The sequence below is a fragment of the Drosophila sulfurigaster genome, chromosome 3 (assembly GCF_023558435.1).
Source record: "Drosophila sulfurigaster albostrigata strain 15112-1811.04 chromosome 3, ASM2355843v2, whole genome shotgun sequence".
Classification (NCBI taxonomy): Eukaryota; Metazoa; Arthropoda; class Insecta; order Diptera; family Drosophilidae; genus Drosophila; species Drosophila sulfurigaster.
In genome coordinates, this window is record NC_084883.1 from 12,006,067 (window position 1) to 12,031,711 (window position 25,645).

Consider the following 25,645-nt stretch of genomic DNA (forward strand, 5'->3'; position numbering starts at 1 on the left):
TACTACGACGTAAAGAGAAAAGTGAAGCTATTGCCGCGATACATTTATTTACTTGAGATTTATAGCTTGCTTTGTTTTTAGAGAAATGTAAAATTTAGAGTAAGGAACTGTAATTGATTTTCGATCTATGGAATTTCAATTAAGAAAAAATCACGTTCGGAGAAGCAAAAGCAAAATATTGCGTTATTTTTTTCAAAATATGCCAAATTAATATACCACAAAAAATCTAAAAATATACAAAAATGTATATTTGGTACATTGATATGGTACTACACTCAGTATATACTATAGAGTGCAAAATTGTCAGTCAAATCAACTACGACCCTTAGTAAGTAGTCGTACAAAAGTATTTCTTTAATAACTTCGCCCATTTTTATCGTGATTTGATTAACGGGGGCGGAAGTAGGCGTGAAACTTGATCTGCGTACAAACATAACAAATGCTGTCGAAAAAAAATTATAGTTCTATCTCTTGTAGTCTCTGAGATCTAGGTGTTCATACGGACGGACGGACAGACAGACAGACGGACATCTATATCGTCTCGGCTGTTGACGCTGATAAAAAATATATATACTTTATAGAGTCGGAGATACCTCATTCTACCTGTTACATACATTTCCTGCCGGCACAAAGTTATAATACCCTTCTACCCTTTGGGTAGCGAGTATAAAAAGAGTAAAAGCTAACGCAATTAAAAGCTCACGTCGGTAAATTTACTAGCCAAAACAGCTTCGAATTTTTCAAAAGTTATTCTGGAAATAATTACATATTACAATAATCGCGCGGTTCAGCAGGTTATAGATTACCTTGTTTAACATTCTAAAATATATTTTATACTCTACGGTATGTTTTTGGTATATACCAATAATACTTTTTTTTAGTATGTTGCTATTTTTAATATTGCAATAACCGAATGCTTCTCAAGGGTATAGAAAACCTCGGTTAACATTCTGATATATTTTATACTCTATATATGATATATTATATTTTCAACATTATGGTATATACCAAATGTATATTTTCTTTTCTTTATACATATTTTAAGGCTCACGTCACTTTTGCATCATCAAAAATGGTTATCAGCTATTGCAAAGTCAAACATTCTCGACTGTAGCTCTCTCACTTGCTTTAGTTTATTTTTGTAAATTGCTTTCAAGTGTTTTATTTGTATTTAAAGTAAGTAGCGGGTATCGTTAATTATCGACAAGTAAATACTTCGCTTTGCTGCGATGCTTAAATTAACAAAGAAGAAAACTATCAAAATTTGCATTTTTTCGGCAATATTTGAATATTTAATAAGCACGCGACTTTCAATCTCAGATGTCCTTCGATGAATGGTTTAACTTTTGACTTGTGAAAAAGTTTGTGGTCACTTTTGCCTTTATAGATCCAAATAAATTTTCACGTTGAGTATGTTTAAGGAATTCCAAGCGAAATTCAAAGGAATGGAGTGGAAACTTGGAACGTGAGGGATAAAAATGTTTTATGCTGTGCACGGTAAAAATTCACATAATTGCAGTTGGAATTCAACAAACAACAGCAGCGTATATAGAAAGCACAAAGTCAACAAAACAGTGGAAAAAATAACAAAAACACAAAACTAGAAATAGAGAAAAATACTTGCTGCATTTGGGCGGGGCACAGTGCAAACTCGAAACCGTTAGAGATAGAGAGGGAGAGAGAGAGAGAGGGGGGAAGGAGTAAGAGAAAGAGGAAGACAAAAAGAGCGACGACAACAAGAGCAAGCAAGCAAGCAAACAAATAAATGGCCGCCATCGTCGCTAACCTTTAACCCGACTTCCACTTCAGGTGCGCCAAGTAATTGCAACTGAAACTGAAACTTGGTAAAGTTGCAAAATAATCAAAAAAAAAAAAAAAACTACAACAAAACCAAAAAGAAAACAAAAATAAATAAATAAGGAAAATAGAAAACTCCACAGAAATGAAATGAAACGAATTGCAACTAAAATTGGAGTAGCAGAAGCTATTAAGATAGGGGTTACATGATGCTGGTAAAGTTACCGTCAGTGTTGCCAGCTTGGCGTATTTCAAGCTAAATCTAGCATTTATTAAGAAAGGAAGTATGTATATTGCTTATACAATTTTCTAATTAGTATATTTAATCTATAAATAAATACTGCGTAAAAAACGTAAAAACTTAAAATTTTTGAACAAAAATTTAGATGCACAAAATTTAGAGAAAAAAAATATTCAAAAAATATGTAAAAACTTAAGAACTTGAAATATTTGAACAAAAGTTTAGATGCGGATAATTAAAAAACAAATTTTTGGAAAATATTATTAAACTTTTATACAATTCACTATACATATATGGGTACACGTATATTTTTATTTAATTGACTTAATTTATTTTTAGAAAAGGAAAAAAAGGAAAAATTTTGATAAATAAATAACAAATATTATTTACAACTGATTCACGAGAAGTATGTTTTTATTTTAGATTTCGAAAACTAAAATTAAGATACATAAATTAAAATACAAAAATAAAGCAATAAGGTATATATTAATAGATAGCTCCAAAATTTAAAATAGAACCTCCGTCCAAAGTTTTTACCCTCCAAATTTTACGGGATAATCCAGTTTCCCGAATTAACACTTATTATCTTCAAAAATAATTTAATAATAAAAATGATATGATAAATTAATTTTTGATATATTCATTACAAGAATCATTATTTATACAATCAATAAAAAAAATAAAAATGAAAAAAATGCTATTTTTTATTTAAAAACTGTATTTTATATTATATATTTTTGTTTTCGCTTTGTTTACCTTGTTGATTTGATAAAAATCAGAACTTTAACTGAAAACAAAGGCAAATACATTGCAATAAATTTTGAATTCGAATTGCATTAGCTAGTTTCCCGTGCAGATCTATTTCAATTGCAATTTCGAGACATGTCAACACTGTTTATCTGGGGTGGCGGGGCGTATACGCAATACGGTATAATAGTGAGGGAAAAGCAATGCCAATGACCACACCAGGAGGAGGCAACAGCATCATTTCGATGCAGGTCAACGCGGCTAAATTAAAAGAAATCGACCGGGTGTCACCTTACAATAGCGTTGACAATTTCAAGGAGAGATAAGGAGCAGCTGGAGCGGACTTTGCGCACCGGAATCAGCTCAACTCGCAACTCGCAACGTGCAACTCGCAACTTGCAACTGTCCTCGCTGGCTAGTCTGATGTTGATTTTAATTAAAATCTTTTAGCTGCTGCTGCTGTTGCTGTTGCAGTCTTTGTTGATTATTAATTATAATGCAACGGCAGCAGCTGCAGGTGATAACCAGTTGGCCAATGTGAGTGATAAGATTACACAGATTATTAAAGCGTCCTCTCGCCAACTGTTTCTTGCAGCCAGCGAACGGTAACTCAATATGCAACCTCTTAGTTGCCCCGTGATTAGATTTGCAACGTCGCTAGCTGATTATGGAAATGAGTAAGGAACAAACTCAGTAACACCTTTGAAAGTTAGATGAGTTTTAAGTTGACCCCACCCAGTATGTAATTTTAAAAACAACAACTAACTTATAAATATTAGTTGTTCAATGACCCACTTTAGTCTTTATTTCGCCGTTGAGCGACAAATCCAGTAAAACACTTAATTTTATAGATTCATAAAACTTATGCGTAAAAAATGTGTGAATATATTTTATTTATTAGAGGTGGGATTCACAATACTCCATATTTATAACAAATTTGGTTTTACTCAAATGAAATTCATTGAATCTCTCATTAATCCATGTAATCCAAATAGGTTTCATTTAAACAAATTAAAATACATTTAATAAAAATTTATTTTTGGGCAATAAAATACTTTTTTACCCTTGGATTATTTGTCCCAATAAACTCAAACAAAGTTAATATATCAATTCGCTAATTTGGATTGTCTGATATTAAATCGATTTTGCAGCATAGTCTGCAAAATCAAAATAGAACTGTCAAAATTTAAAAAAAATAGACATATTCTTTTATGACACATTAAAATCTATGGAAAAATATCGATCTTTTTTAAAAACACATTTAGAAACTTGAAAAACTTGAATAAAAGCGAAACAGTCTGGTATTATTCATAAAATATACCAAATAATATACTACAGAAATTGCTAAAAATATACCGAAGACCATATTTGGTAGATCCTTGAAGTATTACATTCGATATATACCAAAGAGCTCATAATGTGCCATACACAAGCAATATTAAATTTGATCGTAAACAAATTCACAGGAATCATAAATACGTCAGTTATTATTGTATGTACCAAAAATCGCCACTCTAGCTACGTTTGTTATTCGATTTTTCTCGATTTGCGGTGACGGAAGTGGGTGTAGCAAAAATTTGAAGCAAAACTGATCAAAAATAATAAGTACTATCGAAAAAAAGTTATATAGTCTCTAAAATTTGGGAATTTATAACGTCAGATGAACTAACAACCAACAGACAGAGAGACGGACAGACAAACGGACAGATGGACCGACAAACATGTCTAGATCGTCTCGGCTGTTGACGCTGATCAAAAATATATAAACTTTATACGGTCGGAAGTTGCTTTTTCTGCCTATTGCATACATTCCCTGCGGGTAGTAAAACGGAATAGGCATTCACCAGAAGCAGGGATTCGATATATGAACTATAACATACATATATGTATTATTGGTATTGTCCTCAAAATGACGCACTGCTAATATCAGCTTAATATGTATACAAGTCTATATAATTTATATTATCCGAAATGTTTTACTTTTCAATCCGATGGCTAAACGAATAGCGCCCGGTAGGAAGGATTTACAATTAGTTATTAGTGATAAATTCGAAGCAAAGCTGCATTTTAATTTAATCAAAAATTGATGCAGAAATAATAACACTTTTCTCAAGTAGTTTACCTTTCAATGCTCAATAAGATGGAAAGCAAAATTTTATTTATCGAATTTGCCCTACAACTAAATTGTGTTAGTTCAATAAAGAGGATATCAAATATATATCACAGACTAGTTTACCATTAAGTGAAAAGTCAAATTCATCAATTATGTGATGGTCGAACACTTTTGGCTTACACTTAAAAAGGTTTGTCGAGTTTGATTACCAAACATTGTAAATTGAGAACGAATCTCTAGTTTATTTATTTGTATCGTAGTTAGTAAAAATTCAAAGTGAGTAAATTCCATTTGAAATTGAGTCCGACTCATGAATCATGATTACTTAAAACGATTGCAATTTTCAAATGGAGGAATATTGAAGTTGTATGGCGACAGGTCAAGAGAGAGAGAGAGAAAGAGAGAGTAAGAAAGAGATAGAAAGAGTGGAGTACAGACTCAATTTCAGTTTGCTCTATTTGCAAATCCATTTTGCAAATTATCAAACGGCACATTTGGCCAGATACCAGATACCTGATATCTCCTTTTCCTGCCCCTTCTCCTCGCTTCTTTCCAGCGCAAAAGGTCTTTTGACTTGCGCTTGAATGGTGGAAATTCAGAACTGGAGCTAGCGGCTTTTTCACTTGGACTTGAGGCCAGAGCAACTGCATTTTGTGCCAATGGCCAGCAACAACAACAACAACAACGTCCGCAACGTTTACACACTCATCTTTCAATTGTTGTTGTTGGTGTTGTTGTTGCTGGACTTCTTTTTTATACCCGCTACCCATAGGGTAAAAGGGTATTGTAACAGGCAATAGGAGGCATCTCAGGCTTTATAAATTATATACACACAACAAAATATTAGATCTTATTCAATTCGTTTTTTAATAGGATTAAGTTAGTCAAAAGCTATTTTGAATTTGATTCGTTTAACACTGCTATTTCAATGTACTTCATAATGTAGTCTTTTTCTTTTCTTATTATCCATATTTTCTAAAATTCTGTTTTTCAAATCCAAAAATTTTTAAATTTTTTAAAAATAAATACATTAAACTGTTATAACTAAATTTCGTCCCGAAGTTGCGTTTATAATACTATTGGAGGTGGACCCTATAAATTATATACACACAACAAAATGTTAGATTACATCCAATTCGTAATTTAATAGCATTAAGTTATTTAAAGGCTATTTTGATTTTTATTACATTTTTCGTTTAACGCTGCTCTTTCAATGCACTTCATAATGCAGCCTTTTTCTTTTGTTATTATCCACATTTTCTAACATATTAAGTTACCAATAATGAAAAAGTTGTTGAATTGTTTAAAAATAAATACATTAACTTTTTATTACTAAATTTTGTCCTGAAGTTGCGTTTATGATAGTATTTTCCACTTTTAAACGCGTAGGTTGTAAGTACTGCTATTTCAATGTTCACAGCTGTATATTCTTGATCAGGGTTAACAGTCGAAACTATATAATACGTCTGTCTGTCTGTCTGTCCATAAGAACAGAGACCTACGTACTACGAGTCTTAGTTGCTGTGACTGAGAATTTGGTATATTTTGCAATCTATGGTATATTTTAAAGGTAGTATTATATCAATATAGTACTATAACAATACGCGAAATTTAATCGTTTGGTATATTTTTAGTATTTTAGTTGCTGTGGCTGAGAATCTGGTATATTTTGCACTCTATGGTATATTTTAAATATATTACTATATCAATATAGTACTATAACAATACACGAAATTTAATCGTTTGGTATATTTTTAGTATTTTAGTTGCCGTGGCTGAGAATATGGTATATTTTTCACTCTATGGTATATTTTAAATTTATTACTATATCAATATAGTACTAAATCAATACACCATATTTAATCGTTTGTATATTTTTAGTATTTTAGTTGCTGTGGCTGATAATCTGGTATATTTTGCACTCTATGGTATATTATTAAATGTTGTACTATATCAATATAGTATTACATCAATACACCAAATTTAATCATGGGTATATTTTTAGTAATTTTACGGTATATATATTTGGTATGTTTTAAAATTAATACCGCACTGTTTTGTCCTTATTCACAATGAGTAGCGGGTATCTTAAGGTCGAGCATACTCATCTGTAGCTTTCTTAGTTGTTTTTTTAGTATTTTGTTTGCTCAAATTCTGATATATTCACGTTTTGGCTTTTTGGCCACAGTTCTTGCCACGTTTGCCTCGCTTTGGCAACCTTTTAACGCTCGTTTTCGCCATTCGCAATTTTTCGCCTGTGGCCCACACACACACACACAGATGCAAACATAGGCCATTGAATACACACTCGTATATTTTTGTTTTATTTTTTGCCAGCTCCATCTGCTCTCTACTTTTTAGAGAGGGAAGGTGGAGGGGGAGAGGGGCAGTGTTTGTGTTTTCCGAGTACTTGGTTATGGTAATCGAATTTCAAATTATTGCCATGAGCTATATGCATGTCTGACATGCAGAATAGACAGGACAACATACAGGACAATGCTGCACGCAGGACACGGGCCCATGTCAACTTTTTTTCGTTTCGTTATTTTCACTTTTTTCTCGTTTTTTTGTTTTTTTGTTCATTGTTGTTTTTTCTAACGCGCCATTTTCCTGAAGCTTCTGACGCTTTCCCTCTTCGTGCTTTCGGGCCAAATTTTCTGGCTCTTTGCGTATTTTCATTTTTACGATTTTCTCAGCTTTTTGAACAGTTCAGTTTTCTTTCTTTTCTCTTTGCACTACTTCCCTCCCCCTTCCCCGCTCTTTAGCTTCATCGTGTTTCTGTTTTTGCGGAAGATGAATTTGTTTCGCTTCGTTTTTTATAGTTGTTGTTGTTGCTGTTGTTGTTGTTGTTGTTCCCCTCAGCGTTGTTATCGCTGTTGTTGTTGCGGCGGCGTGTGTATGTTTATATTGTGGGTTTTTTGTGTCCGGTTCGGCTTTCGGTTCGTCCTTGTGTCCTTGCGTCCACCGTCCATCGTCCATCGTCCATTGTTCATTGTTGTTTACATCTTGTTTTTGGCGCGTTTTGAATATTTTTGCGGTGCATGTTTTGTCATGCAATAATTTAATTGTCGGATTTGGCAGCTTAAAACACACACACACACACACACACACACTCCCCACTAACACACACACACTCTCAAACACTCCCAACTTGTGGCCAATGAATTTATGAGGGCGTGGCAGGTGAACTATTTTCTGCTTTATGTTTTTATATTTCTTTATTAGTCACATGTAAATTCGTTACCATAAAGTGCTACTGCATAGAACACTGTGTGTGTGTTCCTAATACGTCTTCAGTGTTGTGTAAACATCGTTTCAAATAATATGTATATATATATATATTCTTGATCAGCGTAAACAGCCGAGACGATGTCGCCATGCCAATCTGTCTAAACTATTAGAGATAGAGCTTTAAATTGTTTTAACAACCAGTGTGATATCATATACCAAATATGTATATATTTCGGTATATTTAAGTTTTTTGGTATATTTTATGCCCATCTGTCAGTTGGAAACTTTAAAACATAGTAGTATAATTTGATTTGTTATATCATATACCAAATATACATTTATATTCTAATATACTAATTGGGTATATTTAAAAAAACAAGCATTCTTTCTTTTTTTTTGTTTTTTTGACGCATTACCTTTGTTTGTATTAGGCAGAAGGAAGCGTCTTCTTATTCTTAAACAGCTACAAAACCCAAGATGATATAGCCATGCCCATCTATCTGAATAAAACTATAAGAAATAGATCTATAATTTGCTGTGACAAACCTTGTTATGTCATAAACCAAATATGGTATACATTTCGGTATATTTCAGTTTTACGGTATTCTAATTTGATATATTTAAACAAGCTTTCTTTCTTGTTTTTTCTTCAATGATACTTTTTTACCTGCTAATCATACGGTGGAAGGACAGTATAACTTTAAATCTAATAGGAAGACCCTATAAGGCATATATATTCTTGATCAGCGTCAACAGCAGAGACGATATAGCCATGCCTGTGTGTTTTTATGAAACTATTAAAGATAGAGCCCATGTTATATCATATACCAAATATACATTTCGGTATATTTTATTTTTTGGTATATTAATTTGGTATATTTAAATGATAATAATTTGCTCTGTCAGACCTTGTTATATTTTGTCGGTATATTTTCTATTTTTTGGTATATTAATCTGGTATATATAAATGTTAATACCACACTGTTTGAAATTTATTGACAACGGAGGGTTCAACTATAGCTTTCTTTTCTGTTTGTCGTTGTCACTTTTTTTTTGTAATCTAGCTATTCTTTTGTATTCAATACTCTTTTTAGATTCGCATATTTGTTCTTATCACTAACAATAGTACACAATTGTACATTAATTTTTAGAGAGTTTAAAATGTATTCAAAGTGAAATATAGAAAAGTCTTGGATACCTTTATTCGATTTCAAATTTGTCTTTATAATACGAAGCTTATTAAAAGTAAATATTAAAATACCAAAATTATAGAATTGAATTATTTTGGTATATTTATTTTAAATGTTCTTGGGCTAATTTTAAGTGAAAATTAAAAAAAAAATTTCACTTAACTTATTTAATCCGTACTTATAAAATCTCTTTATTTAAAAAATTACCTATATGATATATTATCATTAAATTCATAAGTACTTTATTTTTGAATTATCTGAAATTTATAATTTATCATGCCAATATTTAATTATTACCAATTTAACTTTTTTGATCGTTATTAATAATTTTTTGTGGCTATTTTCAAATTTTTAAAGTGGCAACCATACTCATAAAAGTCAAAAGTTGTAGGTTTTTTAAATGCAGACAATAATAGATAAGTTTGTTAAAAATATAAAGAAAATACCATATTTTTAATTATTTGAAATTTATAATAAAACAAAATTTCTTGTGCAATTTAATTGAAATATATTTAAATTAATTTCCAGCTTCTGCTCCTTGAGATCTTTTATATCTGATGTTCTTATCAGTTTTTTACGTCGCACACATCTGAAGATTTTTTTTGCTAGCATCTTAGACACGATTGAAGTTGAAACCTTGGGTGAAATCAAGTTTTTAGTTACTCTCTTTTTGTGTGTTCGCTTTGCTCACTCCGCAAAGTGATTTCAATTATACCCAATTAAGCGAAAAAGGATTCGCGAAAAGAAAAACAAAATCGAGAACAGAACGAAAACAAAAGCAAATGCAAGACGGAATTACTGCACTTGCATTGCAACATTGGCAAAAGCCAATGGATGCCACCAGCTGCAGACAATCAATATGCCTCCCGCCCTCCCCCTCCCCTCCGCTCATCACCCCGCACACTTTTACCCCCTCGGTGTTTGCACCTTGACTGCGTTTTTAGTGCCTTCCGGGAGCCGGAGCGCCGACAACGAATAAAACTTTTTATCCACTATCCACTTTCGGTGGCTCTTCCCCCTCCCCCCCATCACCCCCTCTTGCCATCCCCTGGAGCCGTATTTTAATGCGGCAATGTTAAAGCAAACAAACAAATAAATTAGTGTTCAATCAGCGTAATTTCTTCAACTGTAGCACGAGGCATGTGGCATGGGGCAAGCTGCAGGCAGCAGGATTTAGCAGACGATATGCGATTTTGCTATTTACGATTTGCTGCTAACTTGGCTTCAATTGCACAACGCATCGTGGCAGCTGCGGGTGTGCGGGACGGGGGAAGGCAAGTAGGGGGCGGGGCTGTTTGGGGTGTTTGTATTGACTATCCAAACTTTTCGCCCACTTGAAGCCGATAGTTGTAAGTAATTAAGGCAACAAGAAGCAGACAAAAGGAGACGAAAGATGAGCCGAGCAATTTTCGGTAATTTGCTTAATTTGAATTCGAGCGCAGTTTTCTAATGAGGGCGCCGAGAAAGTTACAAGTGTTTGATAGCTGTGTACTTTAATACTGCACTTTAATTATTAACCAATTACTATTAATTTACTAGTTAATAGATTAATTGTTAAAATTATACTTAATTATACTACAGAAAATCATTCAGTTAACACTGGGAACAGTTTTTAATAAGCACTGTTCCCACACACACACTCGCACGCACTCACTCTCTCACACTCTCACTCACTCAGCGAACGGCGAGTGAACTTTGCGAGTTCCACTCAAGAGCAGCATGCGACAGAAATGTCACTCAAAAATGAGAGAAGTGTCAAACTTTGAGCGTGTTGCTTTCATTTAACGATCTCTGATCTCTTTCTATGGGCGGCAGTCAATTTGGGTGCACATGTGCGAACAGCAGAAGAGTAAAGAGAGTTCAAAAAGAGAGAGAGTGTGATCTCGTGGCGTCTGGAAGCTGACTCACATACTGCACACATGTGAATGAATGTTTTGCATGTGTGTGAGGTGCATATGTAGATATAAAAAAAAAGTAGACGGCGAGGACGACGTCATCAACGTCTCGCCTGGCCCGTGCCACAAGCTTGTTAATGCTTCTGTTATTCATTCTGATTTTGTTTTTGGCTAGTTCTCTCTCTCGCTCACAGTCTGTGCATTCGAAACAGGTTTACTGCGACTTTTGACTTTTTTACGCAAGTCCAATTGATATGCAGGCGATCATTTAGCCGGTCTCTTTGCTATCGCGCGTATGCCGTCACCTAATGACGATTTGCACTTGAATAACATTAGCAGCGAGCATTTGCCGTTAGCTTCCAATTAGAATTTATCTGCTCTTCTGTCTTGAAAGGCGTCACCCAGAATCTCGCTCTCACTCGCGTATTCTCGCTCCCTGTTCTGCCCGCCTAAATAGCCAATCCGTGAACACCCGTTTTTGATCTACCTTTTGCGACCTCCTTTTCCTTTTTCGGTTGTACTCGAGCACACACACACACACACACGCACCCAAAGACTCAGAGACACACAGACACACCCTGTCAAAGCCTTGAACACGTTCTTGGAACAGGCACAAAAGGTGCAGCGCAAAACGGGTTTCAATGGCTGCTGCCGGTCAGCATTCGAGTGATATACTTTTGTGCCCAACTTCGACTTCAACTTCAGCTTCCACTGGAAACGCAAGCAGCATCCAACGATCAGCAGGCGAAACTTTTGCTTTACTTCTCAACTCCTTTAACGAGTTGTTGTTGTTGTTGTTATGGGTCTTATGTGCTCTGCTGCTCTTTCAACTACGAATACACATATTCAAACTTCAGTTTAGCAAGCAGCTGAGGCGAAGACTAAAACGGAGACACCGAGACAGAAAAGTCTCGAGACGTCGGCATCTGCGTCGGCGTCACCGTCAACGTCAGCGTCTGCGCGCGCAACTTTTGATTTTGCCTGAAACCGGTTTGCCACCTCACTTCTCACTTCTCAATTCCCAGTTCCAGTAACCGTCACGATGCGAAGCGAAGTGCCGACGGAGTCTGTGTCTATCTTAATATTTGAATATGTATTTATGCTTGTATGTATGTATCTACGACTGACCCGCTGATCAACCCACCACAACATTAACATAGCTGACAGCCGACAAATTTGTGGTAAATGATTATTAGTTGGTGGGCGTTTTTGTAATTTGAGGAAAATCCTTAAATTGAGATGTTGGTGATAGCGATATAATATAGAAATTATCGTATCATTATTTGATTTTTATTTTCACAAAATCACACATCTTGAATGCACGCAGGCAAACCAGTTAAGACCCAGTTATTCCAGAAATACTTTTGGCAATTGATCTTGAAATCGAATCGTCTGAACAGCTTTTGCTGCCTGGACAAGCAGCTTCCCAAAAAAAGAGCGCATGTGTGTTAGTGTGTCTGCATTGAATGCTTTTGAGTCTGAGGCGCTCCATTGTACTCCACTTTCTATGCATGTGCTTGCGTGTATAAATGTATGTGTGTTTGCTCTCATGGCATGTGCCCAGCAACAAAAGTGGGATAACAAAAATCTTCGCTCTCTTTTATTTTTTATTTCGATTTGCATAATGAATAAGAGTGCATAGGTGGCCTACGACACACACACACACGCATACGTATGCGGAAAGTAAATGTGTGTATGGGTGGCAATGCATTGAAATGTCGAGTTGCATTTGAGCTTTTGCTACACACACATACATATCCATATGCATGCATGTACACAGCAAAGACCAAGAGAGTGAGACAAAAACCTTTCACTTGCCCTCGAGCAGCAGCCGCCTCATTCCGTTGCCCGCCCAGCTTCCATGTGGTCGGCCACAGCGAACTTAAATTTCCAAACGTTTTTTATTTAAAAATAGCGCAGACACACACACACACATACACACACAGATATGTATATGCGTGCATGTTTAGAAGAAACTTCTAATAATAATAATAATGAAACTAGAAAAGCAACAGCAGCAGCAGCAACAGCACTAAAATCATTGCGGGGGCGTTCGATCTCGCTCTGACTTGACTTTGCTGGCGCTCTCTTTGTATTCTATTTCGCCTGCTTTCACATTGCCTCTGTTGTATTATTGTTGCTGTTGTTGTTGCGACTGCTCTTTAAATCGCGTGCGGCTTTTCTTCTTCTGCCCCTCTTTTGTTTTTTTTTTAGATCTCTTCTTGTTGTTGCTTTTCTAATCCAATTATGTATATACATTCACCTTTTTAAAACCTCAATAAGTGTGTTTGTGTGTGTTTTTTTTATTACACTTCCTACTATGACTTGTTCTTTGTGGGGGAGAAATATCGATTAGGTGTTAATTATAATGGATTCAATTCTTTAAAGACACTTTTTACAATGCAGCCCACGCAATCTCTTTTTTCGATCAAACTTAAATATAATTTCTCTAATCGACTATTATTCAAATTCTTACGAGCGCACACTCATCTATCGAATAAAAGAACTATCGATAGTTGTCCGCCTCTAACACGGCCAAAAAAAAATACGTTGGGCGGTGAAGATGCCAAATTTATGACATAGAAATGTCAAAATTTCTATGCACCAAAACACCAAAAATAAATGATACTTTCAGTCATTTGTGCTATTTTTGGGTTGCAAGTCGATTTTAATGTGCATTCAGTTCGGATATTATGAACAAATTTGACCAATTTGAAGGTGACTTTGAGGATATTTAAAATATTCAGATGCGAGGCAAAATAAATGTCATTACAAGCAAGTATATACAAATTTCAAACGAGTTTTAATTGTTTCAATTTGCTGTTTAAGTTAAATTCAACACTCAATGCAATTTCGGCTACTTAACCCTAACTGAATTGCCAAGACAGTTTCTATTAACCCCATGTATTGAAAGTCAAGCGCTCAACATAAGTTGAAAAACACTCAAAACATATTTGAGAGACTCAACAGGAAAGTGCTCAAACGATATGAGCTCACTGTTAACAGCTCTCTCGCTTGTCGTCGTCTCGTTCTGTCGTTGGCTCGCTCACTCAACAACAAAAAACTCCAGCGGAATAAACCAATAACAACAACAGCCGCCACTGACTCAGAGCAGAGCAGCGCAGCGCAGAGTAGTTCAGCACAAGCAGAGTTGAGCAACAACAACAGCCGCTGTCGCGACGCGATAGCATGGAAAGAGTATAAGAGAGAGTCTGCTAAGTTGCTCCCTTTGTGGCTGCTAGCTGCTGATTGGAATTTTTGGTGCATAACAGCGGCATAACAGCCAGCAAACAGAAGTAAAAGCAACACCGAGCAAGGCGGACGTGTGTGGCGCATTTTGTTGATACAATTTTGATTATAAGAATTTCATCTGTGTGAAATCTAATAGCAACAACACACCAATAAATTATAATAAAAAAAAAAAGAAAAACAAAATTAAAAGAAAACAGTATATCGATAAATCGTGAATCAACTGTCAAATTGTATCGTTCGTGCAGAGTTGCCTTATTCCGTAACAATAACAATAAATCGAAGTGTTGCAAACAAAGTATGAAAGAGAAGCAAAACAAATCAAGTAAAAACAGTTAAAAATACGTATAAATTATGCAACATTATTACAAGGAGTAACGAACAAACAGTGAAAATCGCGCGCGCAACAGCAACAAACAGCTGTCAACAAAAATATCTCGTATTTTTTATCAACAGAGCAAGCGGCGAATTGCCTGTCAATTTTGACGTCTACTCCTCTCCTCCTCACATGTGCATGTGTGTGTGTGCGGCTGTGTCCGCCTGTGAACGTGTCTCATTCTCATCATTGTCAATCTCGTGCTCGTTCTCTCAGTGTGCGTGTCTCTTCTTGTGTCAGTCAGAAATAAATTCGCAAAGTTCGAGTGTCCAGTAATCCGGTGTTAAGGAAGTGTTAAAGCTTTTCTGCATACACACATCCACATACACACATATATTTCTACCTACCGGCATATTAATGACGTCACGTCACGTCAGGCAGCAGCAGCAGCATCAGCATCGGCAGCCATCACAATAACAACAACAGCAACAACAACGACAACAACGCCCGCGCAATAAAAGGCTAAAGAAGCGACAATAATAACAGCAGAAGCAGCAGCAACTGCAAAGTCAGCAAAGTCAAAGTAACGCCACAAAAGAAAACCAAAAAAGAAAAAAGTAAAACAAAAACAAAAGCAAACGCGTCTTTTTCGTCAGTTGCCATTACGTCTTCGTTCGCTTCTTCTGCTCTCTCAGCTGTGCGCGTGCAAACAAACAACGCAAAAGAAGTTGAAAATTACTCCAACGACAATAACAACAACAACAACAACCACAGCAGCAACGGCAACGACAACAAAAAAAGCTACAGCTACAACTACAAAGACGTGTGAGTTTTGTGTATGAGTGTGTGCAACAACAACAAACAAACAAACAAGAAAATAAACAAAAGCAGCCTCAACAGCAATAGCAACAACTAACTGAACGTCCCCCTTCTCTCCCCATCAGCTGTAGCACAAGGTGTTTATCTAGTTTATAAGATATTTGTACCAACTATGTTAGTATTTTATTTTTCGACTACTTGACATTCCAAGGAAACTTTCAACATTTAATATGTATTTAATGTACTTCATACGAGTTAGGATATTTTTCGTAATCAATTTGAAGGCTGAAGTATTCACAAATCTTAATGACCACTTGATTATTATATATTGACAATTTCTTATAGATTTTAAATACTTTATCGCTCCAAGTTATGGTCATTGTGGCCAAGGCCAATGAACCGCAGACCATTAAAATGTATTTTTTTGTGTGATCAGCAACAAAATATAATTTGCAAAAGTTACCTAAAAATCGCTATCCACAATTAGTGCAAACGAATAATGATTAGACTTATAAAGATGTTTGCATGAAGTCATCTCTATAAGTCTCTGAACTTTGGTGATTAATTAATCTCGTGTATTACGAGTGTTTACGTATTAAAACTTCCATTTCTGACATAACTTCGTGTATGAAGCGCTCTAGAAAACTGTCGAGAATTTTAAGTTGGGGCCCCACAAGCTCCTCCAACAAAACTCATACATGTATAACGACGCCCACATTTACTTTATACAGCACACACAAACACACACAAACACAAACGCAAATCATGCTTAAATTTAATGCAAATTTAGCAATTTTTATTCCTAATGCCAGACAAGGCCTAGGCAACAAATTCGTCTTGCCTCTACTCCTCCCTCTCCCTCTCCCTCTCCCTCTCCCACTCCCTCTTCTTCTTACTTTATTTTGCGCTAGATTTAAGCACAAGATATTTTTTAACCCCTCTCATTCTGTTTTCTGTTTGTTATGAAAAGTCACGTTTTTTCTTAAAGCCGGGGGCTTCTGTCCTCAGTTGTCGGAATCGGCTCGAGTTTAAACTTGATTATCGGGCAACATTTCTTACTTACGTCATTAATATAGAGTTGGTTTATGTTTTGGAATTTATTTTGCATAGAATGGCAATCATATTAGCGAAAAAAAAGCAGAAAAAAGAAAGCAAGAGTTGAGTGAATGATTGTATGATTGACAATCTTTATTTGGGGACTTCAGTCCCCAGTTTCGGAAACAGTTTTAACTTAATTATTGGGAAACATTTCTTACTTACGTCATTAATATAGAGTTGGTTTATGTTTTGGAATTTGTTTTGCATAGAATTGCAATCGTATTAGCTAAAAAAGAAAAAAGAAAGCAAGAGTTGAGTGAATGATTGTATGATTGACACTCTTCTTAGGGAACTTCGGTCCCCAGTTTCGGAATCAGTTTTAACTTGAATTATCGTGCAGCATTTTTTACTTACGTCATTAATATAGAGTTGGTTTATGTTTTGGAATTTGTTCTCCATAGAATTGCAATTGTATTAACTAAAAAAGAAAGCAAGAGTTGAGTGAATGATTGTATGATTGACACTCTTTCTTCTTTGGTTACAAAACAAACAGCAAACAAACCGAAAACCTTACGAAAAGCAACTGTCAAAATTTAATAAATGAAGCAACGAAATCGCTTGGAAAATGCCACATAAATTGCCATGTCTCTGTTGAATGTCGATATTCGTCTTACAAACGCCACTGACAAGTCATTCGCTTTAAAAAAACAACCAAAAAAAAAAACAACTCCAAAGTACCAAAAAAACAACTTCAACAAAAGCTCACACAATGAACCCCAAACACCACGAAAACCAAAAAAAAAAAAACTCAACTAAAATGTGAGAGGTGAGGCCAAGACTTTTGCGCTCGGAAACCAAAACTGAAGACTGAGGACTTGGCATGACTAATCGATTCGATTTTTCGCCCAAAAAGCCATGCCAAACTCTCGACTCGACAAAATATTGGTCGGCAATCGCATTTGGGGCTTTTTGCGTCTCGTTCATCTCTTCTCTGGTGTCTTGCTTCTCTCTTCTCTCTTCTCTCACGTCAACTCTCACACTCCCTACGTCAATAAATGTAGTATATTGTATGAACCTTACATACATCGATAGCAGCTTCAGCGTTTTGTCTTCGCCGCCTTTGCTCGGCTCAAAAAAAACATGAAAGTCACTGGACAAATTTTTCGGAATTTTCAAGTGCCAACGACGACATTTAAAAATGCAATTTGAATGATGCGCCAACAGCGATGAGAGCAGAGCAAAAAGTTGCCAAGAGGTCAGAGATATTGCAAAAAGAAATCGCAATGAAAGAAAATAATAAATAAATATATGTTACATATCTTTAAAAGTTAGTTTGCATATTATAATATGAGCTGATGTTTTTCAAGAAAATGTTCTCTATAATAACAAAAAAAAAATTTTTCATTGGTTGCAAAAAGTTGCCAAGAGCTCAATTTGAAAAAAGAAATCCCAATGAAAGGAAATAATAAATAAAGTTAGTTAAAATATTCTTATGATATAAGCTGAGGTTTTTCAAGAATATGTTTCCTATAATAATAAAAAAAAACTTGCCATTGGTTGGAGTTAAAACATGGGTGATAACAGAGCAAAAAGTTGCAAAAAGAAATTCCAATGAGAGGAAATAATACATAATAAAATATAAATATATATCTTTAAAAGTTAGTTTGCATATTATAATATGAGCTGATGTTTTTCAAGAATATGTTCTCTATAATAATAAAAAAAAACTTCATTGGTTGCAAAAAGTTGCCAAGAGCTCAATTTGAAAAAAAAAGAAATCCCAATAGAAGGAAATAATAAATAAAGTTAGTTAAAATATTCTTATGATATAAGCTGAGGTTTTTCAAGAATATGTTTCCTATAATAATAAAAAAAAACTTGCCATTGGTTGGAGTTAAAACATGGGTGATAACAGAGCAAAAAGTTGCAAAAAGAAATTCCAATGAGAGGAAATAATACATAATAAAATATAAATATATATCTTTAAAAGTTAGTTTGCATATTATAATATGAGCTGATGTTTTTCAAGAATATGTTCTCTATAATAATAAAAAAAAAACTTTTCATTGGTTGCAAAAAGTTGCCAAGAGGTCAATTTGCAAAAAGAATTCCCAATGAAAGAAAATAATAAATAATAAATAAATATATATATCTTTAAATATTAGTTGGCATATTATAATATTCCGATGATAGGAACTTGATGTTTGAATATTAATATGGTTCCTATACGTAATGTTAAAAAAATAGTTATTAAAGGTTTCACTTACAAGAAATTCAATAGATACTTTAGTTATGTTATCTTATTAGACGGGAAAGAAATAATCTGAAAGCGTGAAGTGAAATAATTGTACAACGAATGAAAATACTTTCATGTTCCCACGTTATGATATTGCGGAATTCAAATGCAATGTTTCTCAGATAAATATTTGTTGATCAAATCCACAAAAATTCTAAATTCTAAATTTCCAATTGAATTTGGAACTGCAGCAGTCGGTTAGTATCAATGTTCGCCTTGTCGAGAGTTTTTGTGTTCCGCTTTTTTTTTGTGGTTCGGTTTTTGGTACATAAACATTTTGTTTCTCTCATATTCATGTGCTGTTTCCTTCTTAATCATTTTTATTTTTATATTTTTTTCTTTCAAATTTTCGTTGTATGCTTTTTGATTTGATATTTTGAAACATGTGCTCGTTCGTTTCTAAAAATATCACAAAATTTTTTGCCTCTCAACGGCGTGGCAGCAAAAGAGTTTATATAGTAGACGTGAATGTTGAATGCTGAATATTGTTTTTCTTTTAGCTTTTTTTTGTTGTTGTTGTTTTTGTGTATTTTCTTTTTACTTTTCAACGCATCTGGAAATGAAAAGCAAAAAAGATGATTTTATTTAGTTTTGCATTAATCGAGAGTTAAATTCGTACTCTACTAGTATTTGTTTAAAAAGATATATGAAATTTAACGAATGTATTCTACACATCTTTCTCTTTCTCTCTCTCTGTCTCTCTTCGTGTCCCGTTTCTATCATACTAACAACGACAGCTGTTGTACATTTCTGAATGTATCCGCAGCTGTGTGTGTCGCATCGCGTTGTTGTCCAAGAGCCCCAATCCCCCAGTTTTCATTGGCAGCCTGAAGCAGAAGCAGCAGCCGCCTTTTGGGCCATCATCATTTCGCCCATGGTACACAGACATAACGGTTCTTTCTGTATTTTGGAAACGTCGCCACCGAAAATAAGTTTTTCGTGCATGAAATTGTTGGCAGGCGTTGCAATCTGTGACATCAACAACACAACACAACGCAACAACAACGACAACAACAACCTTATTTACATAAGAAGTGCAACGTTAACCCTTGGCTGGTGCAGCGTATTCAATGTGAAACAGCTGCCTTAACCCCCTCGCTGTACCGATTCCATGCTAAATTGAGATCAATTGAAAGAGAAATTGATTGTTTAACCTTTTCTCTTGGGCAGTTAGTTGGCTGCCTGGGTCAATAAGCATTGCGTCTGCTGTCTGCAAGCTGTTTAAACAAATTAGTTCAGAGTTTAATTTCATTTGCTACTGTCTCGCTGTCTCGCTCTCGCTCTCGCTCTTTCTCTCATTTATTTCTTCACTTTCCAGAGAATGTGTTTTGGCTATTTTTACATAACAGATTATTACTATTCAAATTTATTGTGCACATGCAAAAAATAGAAGAAACACATTAGGCTAAAATGTATTCACAATTTTGTTCATTTCAAATTTATGCCGCTCTCTCTTTGCTCTCTTCTTTACAAAATCCCTCTCTCTCTCTCTCAGTTTCTTCTTTTTTCCGCTTCCTCTCTTGCTTTGCCTTTGTGTGCGTGAAAGTGTTTTTAGATAAGCAAAGTTTATGAATATGCCGAAATTAATTATATGACTATATGTTTCATAAGACTTTAAAAGAGGCGAGAGACGAAATAAGCGTTCGACTCTTTTTTCCCTCTCTTCAGAGTTGTTTTGCTCTTTTCTCAGATGTTATTTGTGTGTGTGTGTGTGTGCCTCCAAAACAGATTTTAGACTCTGATATAATTAGCTGCCTTGAAAATACTTATTCAGTAGCTGAATTTGAATATTTGTTTTGTGTTTTGTGCATTTTACTAATTGAGAAACGTGTCAAATGGAAATATCAAAAGACTATTTCGAATATATATCAATTTGAATTTAGAATATCATTCGATTAGATTGTTTATTTATCTGTGCAACATTAGTGTGAGCTTCCTGCCCCCAATGATTGAATTCTAATTAATTATTTCAACTGATTGCAATTCGAAATATTCAGAAGAGAGATAAACCTCTATCATTGAATTAATTAAAAGCCAAAGCACATTTAATATAATTTTTAAAACGATATTTTACAGTTACACAATTAAGAATAATTCACTGATGAATATAAACAATTTCAAATTGCTCAATTAGGAAATCAATATCGAATTATAAAACGCCCAGAAATTTGCATTTCCAAGAGTTTTACGCTTCACTTCATCAAAGCTCATAAGTCTTTTGGCACGTTTTATTGGTTTCTTCCAGTTTAGTGACTATATAAGGCAAATCTATTGATTGATCAAACACTTTTATGTGTGCGAGAAACTTAATACAATTTATTCATAACGCAAATGCTGAACGACTTTCGAATAACTAAATCCCAAAAAATAAAAAAAAATAAGGAAATTGTTCAAATAGAACCCAAAATCTGAACATAATGAATACACAAAATTATAAAAACTTATAATACATTTTAATTTAAAAACTAATATACCAAAAGAAAATAATATAAATAAAGAAGTACTTCAAGTAGAACTCTATATCTAAACATAATGAAAACTTATACATTTTAACTTAAAAACTTGTATAACCTTAAATAAAAAAATATATAATAGAAAGGAATATAATATAATATAATATAATAATAAAATATAATATAAAAATATAATAAAAATAAAAAAAAAACAACATATTTAGTTACACAAATCTTATATTTTAAAATTTTAAAAATCTTAAAATAAAAAAATAAATAACACTTAAATAACATAAAATCTGAATCGTCACAAAAACATCTCACTATAAAAATGATGAATATATGTTATTCCTAACAAATTTTATAAGTCTTAAAAAAAAATAAAATAAATAAAAACCATAGTAAGAATAATAGACAAAGTATATAATAATATAATTTCTTAAATTTAATAAATCTAAGCAAAAAAAATTCCATTAAAGAAAGGAATATATATAATACTGAATAATTTTTGAACTCTTAAAACTTAAACGTTAAATTCACCGTTCTGCAACGTTTGTAGCGGTTAAATCTAATAGACGTCAAGAAATCAGTCAGCGACACAAAGAGATTAGACATAACGTTATAGCCTGACAAGTTTTCGAGAGATTTTAGTGCAGCCTACGCTTTGTGAAATGCGAAATTAATTATGCATGTCAATGAATGACAATCAGAATTAATTAGCCTAAAGTCAACCGAATATTTAGTTATGCTACAGTGACTCACAACAAGCTATGCCCACGAAATGTCACCTGCGAGTTCAGGCCCCCAAAAAGGGAAACACTTTAAGATGACGTTGATGAGGAGGAGCATCAGCATAATAATGATGATGATGATGATGATGATTGTGTACCTGAGTCGCATAACATTTTATCAGTTGCCATTTATAGAGTATGGTTTCCTACATTGCATAGAGAATCGAGTGTTTTGCTTTAAGTTGCTTATCAGATGTTGTGAAAGAGAGAGAGAGAGAGAGAGAAGAGGGGAGAATTCTCAATTCTCCGTTCAGCCTATTGCGGCAGCCATACGAGTATAAGCTCTGGTGTTTAACTTTTATCTAATCGCATTTATTGATAGCAGCCAGTCGAAGCCGAAGCTCGAGTGTCGAGTTTTCCTCACGCCCTTTCTTCAGGGGCTTCGATGTTTGAGCTTTTTGCGTTCGCGTTTGCATTTTGCTTTCACATTTTACTATTTTTTATTTTTTTTTTTATGGGCGCTTCGTTTAATATATGTGTCATACTAAGGTGGGTCGGTGGGTTCACTTAGAGTCTCAGGGCTTATGTTGTATACTGTTACAACAAAAGCGGTTACTGACCGACCCACCTATCGCCTTGCTACGGCTTCCAACTCAGAGAGCGTGTTGCGTGCCTCTTCATCGCCTTTGCCTTTACCTCTGCCTGAGTTGCCACACGGCATTTGCCTCATAGGTTTCCTATTTCTGTTGCTATTACGCGCTTGTTGCGATTATGTGAGGGCTTTAAAAATAGCCGAGAGCCAAACTGTCAACAGTCAACGAGTCTCTCGGAGCAACTTTTCGCATAGGGGCTATTCGGAAACCTGCAATAGCATTGTTACTCAGCTTTATGGTTGTGTGCCGCCTGGAGCTTCGACCCGCCAGCTAATCATTTGCCAATGCGGTTCGAGAACTGTGAAGAGAAATATACATACTGTGTGTGCATATCTAAACTACAATACACATATCGTTTGGCCATTAAAGTATATGTATATATATATAACATATATATGACTTTTTACAGCAAACTGTGAATTGTTAGTGAATGGCGTAAGCGAAGAACGAAGAGCGAAGAGAAGCGAGGGGCCGCCTTATCAGCTGAGCGTTCTCAATAATAACAAGTGGGGCATGCGGGTTAAGCGAGACAAGTTATGAAGTTGGTTGATAGAGAAAGTTTGTTTTATATATTTCGGGACAATTCTTAGCAGTCAGCTCGTGCTAAATTCCAAGTAAATCACTCATAATAATATTGCTGTTATTTGCAATATAAATTCGAGCATTTCTTTACTCTGATTTCTGACCACAAACTTGAGTTGTGACGTCATCTGAGTGACCCAAGACCTTTTGTAGAAATTATTACCGGTTAATTGTCATCGTATGCGAAACAATTTTCGATTCATTTCAGCAGCTGCTTTGCGGTTGCTTCTGTTTTCTTTTTGCGTGAACTTGTTAGAACAGCTTCGATAAATATATAAATACAATGTCGAGTATGTATCATAGGCAAATATTTGACGATTGTGCTAACTGTTTATGAAAAACTAACAGTTTTCGATTTCAATGTTTAGTATCAGCGGCAGATGGAACTCTCTTCCTCTCTCTTTCTTTGTCTTTCTCTTTCTCCTTCTCCTTCTCTCACTCTTTGGTGTTTAGCATTTGCGTTTAACCTTCACAGCTGAATAAAAAAAAGCGTTCACAAAATTTAATACCTGACCAAAAAAAACTTGTGGAACTCGTTTGGTTTCTTTTTTTTTTGGATTTAATGATTTTGTAGTCTGCGTCTAAATCAATTTGCATCTTCTTGTTTCGCTTTTAAAACTAATTTTGATATTATTTATATATTTCGCTGGAAGCACATTTTGAAATAAAATGATTGTGTTAATTGCAGTACAGACTCAATTAGCAATAAATTCTATACAAGTGCACATAATGCATATTTTGAAAAATGACGAGCATGTGTTGAAGGATGTTTGTAGGTCACTCAGAAGCGGATGTTAATGTCATCGAGAATCGATAAATCGCTGAAAATCGCTTCGATTGTTTTTGGCCCACATTCGGCACTTAGTTTGCGGGGGCAAGTTTATTTTTGTAAACGCTTTCCACACTACATTCGCTCGCCTCTGCCCATAAATTTTCACTCGTTGCCCATGTATCCAGAACTGCGTCAATGACACGACTATATGCCTAGCATTAGATGTGTATCGTAATCTGTATATATACGTATATATAGATGTGTGAATAACTATATATATTTTATCCACATTCTGGTCGGTACTTCTTCCATGTGTGGGTGATGGTTGTAGCTCAAAAGATGTTCAATGTGTGAGTGGGACTAGAAAATGTTTCTCAGTTCTCACCAAAAACCAAAAACAAAAATAATAAATAGAGAGACGTACAGGAATTATTTAAATACACGCTATAAACATTAGCTGCAACCCACACACAAATCAACAACAACGCTTTTTTCTTTTTGAAAAATCCACTAAGAAATTAATTTAGAATTTATACGTTTCATTTAGTGTTTTGTACACCCGCTGCGCAAAGGGAAGCAGGGTATTATATCTTTGTGTCAACAGGAAATAAATTATATTTACTATTCTGATCACAATATTTTTGGTTGCGATGGGATGTAAAAGTTGTCGAAGACAATTTTTCTGTTCTATATATTCGCCTAACAATATGACCGTGTTTAGTATATTGATTACTGTTTAGTATATTAAACTGTGGTATATTTTATGTAGTAAGACTTGATCTTTTAAACTTGTCGAAGAATCTTTAGCAGTTTTGTAGCTTCGTCTTATAATGTGACCGAGTTTAGTATATTGAGTACTGTGTGGTATATTACTGTAGTATATTTCTTTTTTGGGAGCAACTCGTTTAAACATGTCACAGAGACTTTGCAGCTGTGTTGCTTCGTCTAACAATGTGACCGTGTTTAGTATATTGAGTACTGTGTGGTATATTATACTGTGGTATTTTTTTGTGAAGTGATCAAGTCGTTTAATACTGCAAGTAATCTGGTCTCAATACAAGTTAAGGGTATCGCAAAGTCTTGCAAACTCGACTGTAGCTTTCACACTTGATTATTTATTTTTTTTGGGTATCCAAGTTGGATATCAACTTGAAATACGGAAAAGCAATTTGCAGCTGACATCATGCAAAACCGACCTCAACAGCATTTCAGAGACAGAGACTCTCGGACAAGTATACAAAGTTTTATATCCGCAGATTGTCTATTGCGGACAGCAGCAGCAGCAACAAGTTGAAATATATACAAAATTTATAAATTTATAAATGCGTTTTGTTCTTCATTTCTATTTTTAATGGCATTTGCTTTTGTTTTTATCTTTCGAAAATAGCCCGTAGATAATTTACTGTAAATGTATTGGCATTATATACTATATAAATATACTAACAAGTGTGTATATCTGGCGCACTAAAAGATAGGAAAAAGGCCAGGCCAAGATAGCACATTATGGAATTTGGTAGGAAAT

At 34.5% G+C, this 25,645-nt stretch overlaps 1 protein-coding gene across 44 annotated transcripts in view; it reads left to right on the top strand.

The window, feature by feature from the left end:
* LOC133844764 (protein muscleblind) overlaps positions 1 to 25,645 on the top strand; it is a 197,665-nt gene that overhangs the window by 55,158 nt on the left and 116,862 nt on the right. For 9 of the 44 annotated variants that reach the window (XM_062278966.1, XM_062278972.1, XM_062278974.1 and 6 more), the window contains exon 1: positions 14,500 to 15,735. The exons of 2 other annotated variants lie outside the window; for them this stretch is intronic. The gene's annotated coding sequence lies outside the window, so the exon portion shown is untranslated. Of the gene's footprint in view, positions 1 to 14,135; positions 15,736 to 25,645 lie in introns of those variants that run through there. 33 more of the 44 variants (XM_062278986.1, XM_062278985.1, XM_062278990.1 and 30 more) reach the window with 13 other exon arrangements.